The sequence below is a fragment of the Aptenodytes forsteri genome, unplaced genomic scaffold (genome assembly GCF_000699145.1).
Source record: "Aptenodytes forsteri isolate BGI_AS27 unplaced genomic scaffold, ASM69914v1 Scaffold109, whole genome shotgun sequence".
NCBI classification, from domain to species: Eukaryota; Metazoa; Chordata; class Aves; order Sphenisciformes; family Spheniscidae; genus Aptenodytes; species Aptenodytes forsteri.
The window spans coordinates 2,757,837-2,770,572 of record NW_008794431.1 but is presented as its reverse complement, the minus strand read 5'-3'; positions in this window follow the sequence as shown (position 1 = coordinate 2,770,572).

Here is a 12,736-nt window from a genome sequence, read left to right as displayed (position 1 = left end):
ATTTGCCCTTGACACCAAATATCCAACATCTGCAAATGTTTCTTTGGAGGGGAAAACTACAGCCTAATATGTATATAAATATTCGATCTTAAGAACAATTTGTTTTAATAAAATATTCCCTTATAAATAAGAGTTTCAAATTAGGGAAAACTTCAAAACCATCGATGTACACTTTCCATTTTAGCAATTTGGTCTGTGCCTTTTAGTTCGATTCAGAACAACTTTTCCATTCCCCAAACAATGCAAAGAAGATTTTCAGACTGTTCCCTGGCCTTTAAGATTGCTAAATGTTGCACAGTGCTCTTATAACTGCTACGTGCGACATGATGCCAGCAAAAACAATAGCTGTATTTATGAAATACATTATTGTAGTTTCCAGCTCACAATTCAGAGACTTCATGGCTGGAATCTAAATTATGTGCCAGCATGCACTCAGTTGTTATTAATCCACAGTTTGAAACGCAAGCCAGTTTTTAGCATGATACATTCTTCTTTGTGAACTGGTGAACTATTTTTATAGATACAAATTGCCCTAATAATTTACCAATTCACCAATTTCCTTCGGCAAATGAGCACTGATAAATTGTTTAGTCTTAGAGCTTATAAAAGTTACTTCAGGTAACTTTTTACCAGTTCATGTGTATACTGGTCTCAGAATTCCTTTTTTTCCCCCTCTGTCTGACAATTAATCTCTCAGCGACATGTTGTCTTCCAAAATTTCCTGACACTTACTAGAAAACGATTCTCAGCCTGTCTTACAGGCTACAACGTTTCATTCACTCGCACACAGATTGCACCAGTTTTCTTTCTTTCAAGATTATGATGTAACCATACTGCTCAGTAAGCCATCATTTCTCTGGTGAACGACAGCTTTCTGGCATGAGCTAGTACTATTCAGAAAGCGACACTTGCTCACTTAAAGTGGCGCTGAGTGAACTCCACAACACGGACGGGGCAAAGAGATCTTACAGGAATGAGAGGATGATTATGAAGCCCCATCTCCAAGCAATCCTTCATCAGGTCAAGGTCTTAGAGAAATAGCGTAGAATAATTTAGGCTGGAAGGGACCTCTGGAGGGCATTTGGTCAACCCTTCCTCTCTCATATCCATGCAACCACAAAATCCAAGCCCAGGAGCATGATGTGGTGCTGCTGCCAGAGGTGCTCTCCTTTGAAACACTCACTCCTGAAATGTGCTTCTCAGGTGTCCTGTATGAGATACCTCATGAGGAGCAGCTTGAGAATACTCCAACTTCAGAAGAGAAAAGCAAGACGATGACACAAATAAACCTGTTATCTTATCCCTCTGCTGTCAATAAACCAAGGCATCCTGTATCTTCTCTGCCGGTAAGACAACCAAATCCTGGAAGGCTTCTGACCTCTTCCAAGACCCCAGACCCTTCCCTCTATGGGAACCATCGAAATTAAGTCGTTCCTTCCAACCCAATAATCATACAGAGCTTAGTGAACGTGAGGATGCTGATTTCTCAAGTCTGCAAAGCCATTTCAGTAGTAGGATCAACGTACTTTGATGCCACTAGAAGACCATCATTACACCCTTCACTACAAGGAGAACTGTCTAAGAAAAAGCCACTAAGTACTGCTGCCTCTCAGATCTACCACACTAGTGGTTCACATCAAGAACACCAAATTCCCTGAGCATTGCTAATGACTGCTTTCTTTTTCCATCTCCTTATTATTATGGTAGAAATCTCTGTAAGAAAGCCTCAAGCTTGGTGAATGGCAAACTTAATTGGATATGCCCTGCTCGAATATTTCTATTTTTGATTGTCTAATTAGAGTGGGCAAAAGACAAACCATTTTTACATTCAGATGGCTTTATGGACTGCAGTGTTTTTCTCTTATTTCTGAAAATCATATGTGTCTATTTTAAGCTCTTCTTCCTAAAACATTCCATCCTGGAATCTGACAGAAGCTTCCTGAAGAAAATACATGAATGGTAATTCGAGAATTTAGGTAATTTATAATCAATGATTCAAAGCAAGACACTGGACACAGCTGAAACAATAGGAGAAGTACTGAGGAGAAGGGCGGGAAAGGGTATTCCTGCTCAGATTTCAATGGAGCAACACGATGATACTTCTCCATTCAAGATGGGTGTCTCCATAAAAAGTTGGTGTGGAGGCAATCTAGCACCTCCACCTCCATGACCCAAAATACACATGTAATATTCTCTTTTGCCAGTTGAGACAACAAGAGATTTTTTCCAACTAATCTGTGCATAAAGATAACATCAGACAATTCTTGCTCCAGCCTTCCCTGATCTGGGGCAGAAAGATGCCACTTTAATATGTTAATGAAAACTTCATCCCATTATATGTAAACTAACTGCAGGCAACAAGCAGATGCTGTCTTGCAATTTCTTGAGGTTTGTCAGCCTATTGTGATTCGAGAATTTGATAAGCTGTCTACATCTTAAGTTTGTGGATATTTGCCAATTTTTGTCCAGGTAGGGCAGAAATGCACAGTGAATGTATTTTGCTTCTTTCTCTCAACTGGGCTATAACTTCAAAAGTAAGGGGGTGTATTGTAAAAAAAGGAATTTGAGCCTGAAATTAATTTGTAACGGGACATCAAGAATAAATTTTAAAATGGTTTATCCCAAAGAAGAGAAGATAAAGAGTCTATGTGGTTTTTTTTTTTAAGGAGTCGTATCTCCTACAGAGCAACAAAGACAGCGATAGGCTTTGGGTTTTCTCTTTTTACGTTGGATAACTAAATTTAAACCACAAATGTTTGCAAAAAACACACCTTCAACTTTTTCACAAAAACATTTGAAACCATTTGTAGTTCTGACCAAACCACTGCTGGCTGCTGAGCCCTCTGGCTGCTATCAGGGCAACACCGATATCCTTTATGGCATTGGTGTTGCTTTCCCACCCTCCCTTGGTGACTGAGAAGACCTGGGAGGGAAAGGGATGCGGTCAGCTCCCCGAGGGCACACAGCCAGCCCTGGCGCCTAACCCGGCACCCCCGTTCGGGAGCTCCCATGCTTTCCCGAGGCTGGCAGCAAGCAAACGCCCAAGTGCTGGGCATGTTTGCCACCGCTGCCAGCGGCGCAGGTCCAGACCAAGCAGGTTTGGAGCCACCTGCAGAGGAGGAGTTACAGCCATCTCCGTGGGAAGCGATGCTAAAGGGGGAGCAGCGTAGAGCCTTTCGGCCCCGAAGGCCAGCCCGCTCCTAATGAGGAATACCAAACACATTTGCTTTCCAGTGATCCTTATGCAGGTTGATTTGTCATTACCCTTACTTACAAGTAGTCCTTTGTATTTGCACAGGCAGCTATGCCTCCGTATGGCCGGTGGTCCCTTGAGAGGACAGCCTTGTGCGCACGGTTACCCATGGCATATGAGGGCACGGGAAGGATTTTGAGAACTGCAACCTAGAGGAATATTATCACTCTACCGAGACCTCACATCCCTGCTGGTGCCAGGACTTGAGCACAAAATGCTGCATTTCCCCTGGAAAGTATCATGATGTCTCAAAAACCGAGAGCAAAGGCTGGATCTTTTTAACTCAGGCGCAGGTTGTGCCTCCAGCTGCTGCAGCAGGAACAAAGGACGAGGGAGGGCGAGGGATTTGGGGCCAGGCTTTTGCCTTCCTCTGTTAAACTAATGGATACTTTGATACAACTGAGACCTCTTCAGATCTGATTTTAAGTTACTTGCCTACAGAGCGAGCCAATTTAATAGATAAGTAATGTGGGAGAACATGGATTCATTCATTTTTTATTTTGTGAAGCCCTTGGTGTCTGAAAAGCATTTTTGTATTTTACCACTGATTCTGAGAAAATAAAAAGAATAATAAAAATATTGGTCATATTTAATGAATCCAAAACTATTTTATGCCAACAAAAGCATAAATCTGAGACATTGGTAAGAAAAATACTGTCCTTGTCTGCCTCATAATGCTTAGTTTTCCTTTAAAATGTTTTGGTTAAAATTCTGTATTATCACACCCAGAGTGAGCCTGGAAAAGGAGCTGGAATTTTTAAATGGCTGTAATAAAATGTGATAGTATTCTTGGATGGGAAATATTAGACAGATGGAAGGAATCCTACTAATGCCCAACAATGCATCAAGCAATGTAATTACATGCTGTAGCCAGGATCCAGTTACTAATGCTTTGCAAGGCATAAAGGTATACGGAATCAACTATTTTTACAGCTGTCATAAAATGACATTCTTCTTAATATTCCTCTACCTTTCTCAAGATGCTCTGTGCATTACAGTAAGTAAAAATTCTAGGTACTAGCAAAGAAAAATCAGAAATTACAACAGGACAAAGTCTGTTTTAAACCCACAGTACAACAGCTAGCGTTGTAACAGCGCGGTATGGTATTTACAGCAATCCCCTGACCTAACCCAGTAAACTGCGTTTACCAACTTAGAAACAAGTTCGTAGAAGTTTAGGGTTAATAGAGGCCCATCTTAAAAGCGAGAGGCAGTCTTTTCCTCGTAAATGAACATAATGCCAGCAGAAATCCCACAGTTACCACCGTAAACACTTATCACTCAGCACTGCCAGGCTGGGGCATCCCTGGGTCTGTAGGGAAGTGCTGCCCTCCTGCCCCGGGTCTTCCAGGCTGCCCACGCCGGCGCAGGCTTCCTCGGGGAATAAGCTCAGTTTCTTTTCTTACATCTGTGTACTGCATAGACCTAAAAACATAGATCTACGTACACATCTATGTGTAAGTCTCTATACCCGTACCATTTGTATGGATGTAACTGGCGTTTTCCAAAGAGGCCTTACAGCGCGAGCTCTTGGACTCCACTTGGCTGAGGAATTGAAGCCTGCAGTCGGGCACCGCTATCGAAGACCACGTGGGTCCTGCTGACACATGGCAATCCCAAACCGAGTCAGCCATTTAGAGAGAGAATATTTGTCGGGAATAAGACTTGATGCACACAGCCAGGAAAATTGGAACCAGATTCAGAGCTCGTGTGCTGGAAAAATAACTGTGATTATGGAAAAAATACTCTTATAGGCTGACTCCAGATTACAGATACGGATTTGCTGTGCACAAAACTCCAGTGCTGCGATTGCTCAGTTAAGAAAGTGAACTGTGTAGCTGGCATTTTAACTAGTTGTACCTCCATATGCAAATATAAGCTTACTACAGCTGCATCTGTTTTGCAAAGTGTATTGAATTATAATTGTTCTAGTTTTTTCATCTTTTTATATATCACATATCTATAAATAATTTTAAAAGTATATTTGCTCTTGCAGTTCTCTTTTGCTTAGCATTTTAATTTCATTAATTCACTTAGCAAAAGATCTGCTTCAGATATGAGGAAGCCAAGGAAGAGATTAGAAGCTAAAGACTCAGTACTCTGTATTGCACATGGTAGCATTATTTTCTGGAAGATTTCACATTCTTCTCTTAATAGTTTTTCCATTAATTTCAATCTCACTACAGCTAAGTTATAAACTGGTACTTGCCAGAGTCACAGTTACCATATATCTGAAGTATATAATGATTCATTATATAAATTTAACAAGTCACTATATACCAAAGATACTATTAGCTTTTTAAAATTATTGTAGCCTTCCCACATTTCAGTATGCTGCTGTCCCAATTCACTTCATAGTGATATAAATTATACTGTCTAATGACTATTGCTAAAGAGGTCATGGAGCTTGCTCAGATGAGTTTTTCATTAACATGGCCAAGAAAAACTAAGTTCAGAGGTGAACAAGAGTAATTCCTAACTTTATTATTTTAAATGTATTCTGGTTGGCATTGTCTTCCAGCTTATTTCCACAACAGTTTTCCTGATTCATGTTTTGCCTACCTGTATTGCTAGAGTTCTTGTTTTGAGCAAGTTAAAAGATACAATTGACGTGATTTTTTTATACGCTGCGATACTGAAATGTCTGAATCCTTCAGGTTTCTCCTTGCGCTGAACTCCAGCAATATTTTTATTAAATAATTTTCTAACTGAATCCCTTTTAAGAGAAGGGAAGGTGTCAGCTAATTGTACGCTTCATACTAGGATGGAAGTGATTAGATAATTATATATTTTCAATAGCAGAATCTTCTAGAGGACTTGTTTCTGTGGGGGTACTTTATACGTTGTCCCTTTCTTTTCAGAGATTTTGCTCAGTAGAAATATGTCCTTGGGCTTTTCTTTAACAGACTGACTGAATATTGCTGTTGGAAAGTTGTGTTCCACACATACCAAGGAGAAATTAAATATAAACAAAAACACTAGGAAAAAATTATAGAAAAAGATTGCATATGATGATAAACCACGAGCGCTTTTGCATATATAGTACAAAGCACACCCTGCGCTAATGCAAATGCCAAACAGAGCAATTTCTATGATCCTTCAGGCATATTCATCACAGATTTTTTTTGACCTAGAATTAGCTTGGATAGTAACAAAAATCAGAGGTTTTAAGTCGATTTCATTTGCAGAGATTAAAGCAAAAAGATTAAATGAATAGCAAACGTTGCTGAAATTGAAGTTTGGATATCAACATTGTCATTCTTGCAAACTTTTCCAGTGCTATAAATCTTCCCACATTATGCTCGAAGATTTTTTTTTGCAGTGCCTTGATGAAAGGTAGCAGTGCTTTACAGATATTATAGGTTGTGTAAAATAATTGCTAGCCTTGGGATTTCTCCTCTCTTTGAATGACATTTAAAATCTATGAAATTTAATTAAAAATACATATATCATAATTGCTGTGCCTAATTTTCTTCAACACCTTGCTTTCACATCTAAACCATCTCATTTTCTATTTTTCCTACACAATGGCTCTCAGCTGGCTGGCGTGAACTACTATGTCTATGTCAAAAGTAGCCGGTGCAATGTCAAAGCTTTTTTTCTCTGCTAAACCAAGGCACAAGCAATTTAGCACAATACAACTGGGAGTTCATAATCCCTAACACAGCACATTGTAAGCATTAAGCTACTGACCAGAGGTCTCTTCAGAGATATTCAACTTGTATAATCCTGAAGATAGCTGAAGCTTGAAGGCTTTAAACCTGTTTCCTAGCAGACCAGAAATCCCTCTTGAAGCGTATTTATGAATGTGTTTTTTCATCTGGTACTCATGACAATGTAGATCACATTTGAGAACCCTACAAATAAAAATGGTTTCAAAAAAAGCATGTGTTTTTGCACAAGCACATATCTCCACTACAAGGATGAGCATGTTTTGGAGAAAGCATGTGATATTAACTCTTTGCTTTTTCCATCCAAGGAATACTGTATGTACAGCAGCAAAAATAGAGATTGTAATGTTGTTGAGCAGTGTAGATAAAATAAATCTGAAAATTTTGCCTGGGTATTGGTTTCCACACCACAAATCTCATGTCTTTCCTTGTTCTACACCCTGAAACCTTCCTAGCAACACTAAATGTAATCCGTTTTATTAGATTGCTATGAAATCTCTTGCTATGTGTCAGAATCCCTGATAATCCTCACTAATGTAACAAGTCCATGGTTGCAAAATAGATGGAGATCACACTGATATCCTTTCCTTCGTATTGACTCGGTGAGAACTTGGTCATTTGTTCTTACCTTAGCATCTGGACGGGATGACTTCGGCAGCACCGTCCTTGCTGTAGGGCAGCAACGCACCCGCAGCTTCCTTGTTTCTGTGCTTTACGTCTTTGTACTAGTACAGGTGAGGGGAAGGAGTCTGGACTGGGAGGTGGGAGGCCGGGTGTCTGCTCCTGGGTCTCCCGATGGTCGCTGGGGCAATCTTAGGTGTCTCACCCCCTCCTCCACATGTTGATTTTCCTCTCTGTAAAGCAAGAATCACAATACTGACCTCCTCTGTGGTTTGTGTTGAAATCCATTGATGTGGTTACTGCTACTCTCAGAACCTCTTTAAAGCTGAAACTATTTCCTAATTCAGTTCATTTTTAAAAGATTTTTTTTTAAATAAGAGAATCTCCTTTTTTTTTTTTTAAATAGCCCATTTAAATTCATATTTTATGATTTCCTGTAGCTTAAATTGTCAGAGAAATTGTCTCTCTTTCTTAGCAAATCTTGAAATGGTAATGATATTGGTTAAGTATTACAAAGTAACTAATTAGGCCTTCAATTACCATTAAAATTGTTTTTTAAACAGCTATCTACTGAAATGAGAACCTTTTGATCCTATAGTAGGGCATGAAGTATCTCACTGTTCAAAATACAAGATCAGGTTACTCTTACATTAAATGGCTCTATTTATATATAAACTATTTCTAACTAAACATTACAAAGGAGTTTGTATTATCACAAGCAATTATTTAAGAAATAATCAAAAGACTTCTTCCCTTCAAAATGAAATTTGAGCCTAGCTATAATCAAAACACTTCCCAACTTTGTTTTTGTTACATTAGTAAAGACTTCTTAAGAAGTCACCTTCAATAAGACTATCTGTAGAACACCTTGTATGTATTTAAAAGGAAGGTTATTTTCTTGAGGAAAAAAGCTCCATGCTTATTTTTTGTTAGCTTAAGGCACCAGCTAGAACATACTGCTTCTCTGAGAGATGTCCTAATTAAAAATATCCTCTCAAAACAGCTTAACAAGGAGGAGGTCTCCTGTTCTTTAAAAAGATACTGCTGTTGCTTGATTGCATCTTTTTTTTTTTTTTCCCCCCCAAAATACCCAAATGGCTGCCTTAATTACAGTCTGCAGTAGCTTCTCCCCAAATTAAAGGTTATTGTGAAACACTCTCTGCAAGACAATGCTAAAGCAAAGGGAAAGATATAAAAATACATCCCGGAGTTTATGCAGTTGAGACCTGGAGGCAACAGGCCTACTTTTACGGTGAAGAAAAAAAGCATCATTCTCATTAACAATCATTTGTGTCTGCCACGTCCTGAATGGAGCCAGCAGTTGCCCAGGAGCCTGTGTGATTAGCTTAAACACTTTCTTTAATAATACAAGGAATCAGAAGCAGAAGGATGTGAACTATCATCTTCTGTAGGTCTTAGGCACACAAGGAGCCTCTAAATACCTTACACGAGAAGGAAGGACAGGTTTGTTATTAATTAAAATGACCATAATAAAGAATAATAATGTCATTAGCAACTAGGTTTGCATTGGTAGTGAAATTTGTGTCTCTCTCTCTCAAAAAGCTGGTGGTGAGCAATCCAGAAACACCAGCAGGGAGGAAGACGCATGCCTTATCATTTCTGGGGAGGCAGCAGAGCAAATCCCCGCCCCGCAGCTGGGGTTACGGAGCACTGCGGGCAGGTTTTCATTCGCAGAGCACGGGGAGGACAGAAGGACAACCTCCCCTTGCCAGAGAGAGAACCTGGAGCTGCTGCTTCCCTTGGCGTTGCGGTCCTGACGGGTGCCAGCTGCACTCACACCGATCCCTCTGTTTTCAGCCCCTTCCTCTGGTTGATTTTTATTTTTGTCCGTGAGTCCGAAGAGATTCAAAGCAGCAGTTCCTGCCTATGAGGAAGAGGGCCCCAGCTACAAAGGTAACAGGGGATTAAAAAGAGAGAAAAGAGAGGGAGCATTCCCTGTACCCTTCTTATTGCAGCTGTGCTGTGTGCAGAAAATAGTATTTCATCCATCTAGAGAGACCCCCAAGAAGAAGCATAACCATCTAGCTGAGGCTCGGATGCCTTTGCCTGCAGCACTGGATGTATTTTTAAGGACTCCCATCCACGCACAGATATGGTGCGACTCGGTTTAACTTGCGAAGTCTGATCACAGCATAAGGTGATATGACTTAAGGCAGAGTCGTGGCTCTAAGTAAGAGAGAAAAACGATTGTAGTGCAGTAAATAACAGCACTAGAAGCTCTGTACAACAAAACTTTCAGTCAGATTAAAGTTACCTTAGATTCAAAATTTGTATGATCTTCTACCAGTTACATTAACTGTTTGGAAGCGGGTATTGATGGAGTCTTTAGGACAAAAGAATGTAACTCCTGAATCATGCATACGGAGATCATACACCAATTACTTGATCTCCTTCTGCAGTTAGCTCCAAACAGATTACTGTGATTGTAAGAATGGATAATTACGTTTATTTCTGAGGAACAAAGACATTATTTTCCATTATTATAAATCAAGTCAGCAGAGTTCACCGTAACGTTTTCCTAGAAAGAGAGATTACCTTTCTTTTCCTCACCACTGGTTTTAAACGGTGGTTCTAATCATGCATCAACCTAAAGTTAACTTCAATGAACCTAGTCTAGACATACAGTAGTGTAAAGGAAATTTGGTTATACTGGAGGATTGTAACACTGATGAGTTTTCTTGGCAATCCGAGATGATCTCCCCATGTACCTTTGTCCCCGGACAAGGCATGAGCCATTATACTCTCTGCCTGTTGGACTCAGTTTGACCAAGGAGGATAGGAAATGCTCAAGAAAATATGAACTAATATACTCTGGGGAAGTACACATGCTTCAGTTTGTTTATGCTGAGCAGAAGCTCTGAAACTTTATATATGAGCAGATAAGACACCCATGCTCAGATTTTATATCTATATGGTCCTTGGAATGATTAAATCAAGTGAAAAATATGCAAGAGGAGGAAATGAGTTTCCTCCCCCACGCTCTTTGGTCCTGTCTCACTTGCTTCTGAAACCTCACCACCCCTTCCCATAAAGCCAAATCGTATCTGTGCCTCTTCACTTCTCTGTAATGGGCGCCAGCCAGGGGAAAGTCAGAGAGCAGAGCAACGAGAGACTGGAGTACGCTTGTTCGTACTTCCGAGCGATTTGGACAAAAAAACAAGCTAGAAGGAGGCAAAAACCTACACTGTGGAAAACCTGGCACACCCTAGATTTAGGAAGCCCGTATGGTGAAAAGACATAGAAATTAAAGTTGGGTGCAGATTAGACTTTTGGTCTTTGAAGACCTTGGGATCAACATCTGAAAGCTACCCTGACCCAGAAATCTAAAGAGGAGGAAACTGCATCAGATCAGCTAAAAAATTCTGACTGCTCATCTTAAGCTCTAGATTTTTATGCCTGTCTTTTACTTCTGTTTTTACTGTCTTTAAAAAAATTGAAGTAACAAAATTACAAAAGAAAATGCTTCGACGATTTCAAACTTTGCAGAAAATTAAAATAGGAGATCTCTCTGAATCTGTGCTTTCCGCTGAACAGTTTCAATTTAGATGAATCGCCACTTCCAAGAGAATCGTGTAAACAAACCAGATCTTCCCTGGGTTTTCCAGGAACCCCAGTGTTTTCAGCAACAAAACCCATCTGAGATATGTAGCTTTCCAAGACTTTCTGACTGTACTTGCATCAAGACAGAATTTGAGGAACTAATCAGTTTTGCCCAGAGGCATCTTTTTAATTGTCAGCGTCACACTGCTACCCTAACGTAGTCTGTTGCTAGTCATATTACTATAAAACAGGCCAGGAGGACAAATGACACTCATCTTTGCTGGTCCCAAATGCCTCCTCAGAGCAGTTAAAAAAGAAGTGTTTTCTAGTTTGGAGGCAAAGATAGGGTGAAGAAAGCTTCGCAGTGAGGTTGGTACTGCATTTTGCAGGCAGCACTGCAGAAGCGAGGATGGTTTTGTACTGCAGAGCGTGCCAGTGACTGCGCTGGGTGCTCACAGAGCTAATGGGGAACATGTTCAGAAACGAGCTTGCACCACAACAAAGAAATTAATCACAATCTGTTGGCACGAGTCTGAAAACGAGTTCTCTGGGTCTGTATTGACTGCAGTTATATTTGGCTTTGAGTCTCATCAGCATTTATAGTTCTCAAAATACTGTAATATAAACATTATTTCATTGGGCCAAACTTCCATTAGATTTAAGGTCCATGAAAAGACAGCGTATTTATCTTTGAAACAGAAGCCAGATTAAAGCAGTAGCAATTTGCCAGAGCAGTCTCCGATGCCATGTGGTAAAGAAAGCCCGCAAAGCCAGTGGAGCAAAACCAGCGTAAAAACGGGACGGAGCGAAGACTCGGGGGTTCGCTCTCTAATCATGCCTCGGGATTGGGATACACCGCAAATTTAGCACAGCGCCACAGCCGGGACTAACTAATGATTACAGTCTGAACGTATTTAATCTCTTAGACACAAGCATCTTTTCTTCTCCTTAAACCCAGCTTGAGTACAGGATGGGCCAAACAGCATGAAAGGATAGCAGTGAGAGAGCCTGCAATCAGTTTTTCATCTGTCCCTTAGGATGAAAGAGGAATATGTGAGTCATTTTCTTGTACAATGGAGAAGCCTGAATCCCACTGCATCTGGTTAATACCAAGGGCTGTCCAAACAGTATCCCATCGTAATTTGTCACAGACTAAAATGCGATCATAAATGTTTCTCGGAGTATTTTTTCATGGGTTTTGAACTCAGCAATAATATACCATTCTTTCTGTGGAATTCCAGCTACAGAACTCCTATACTAATGCCTAGTAATAAAGCAATTTCATCAATAAGTGACAAATGATTATCATTATTTCTGCACCTATACATTGAACAACAGAATGCTGAAGCACAGTGACAGAGCCGTTCACGTGGGCTCGAGTTCATTGTTTTTTGTGTCTTTTCAGACTCATGGTTTGAGTCTTTTTACACTAACGTTTCAAAAGCTGCTATTGCAGCAATGAAAACAAAGCTAGGGAAAACATTCAGGAGTTATGCCTGCGTTTTTACAAAGGATATTGCATTGTTCTTCCTGATGTGCATGCAGTCTGGTGGGAGGAAAGGGGCTTAGAATCATAGAATCATAGAATCATTGAGGTTGGAAAAGACCTCTAAGATCACCGAGTCCAACC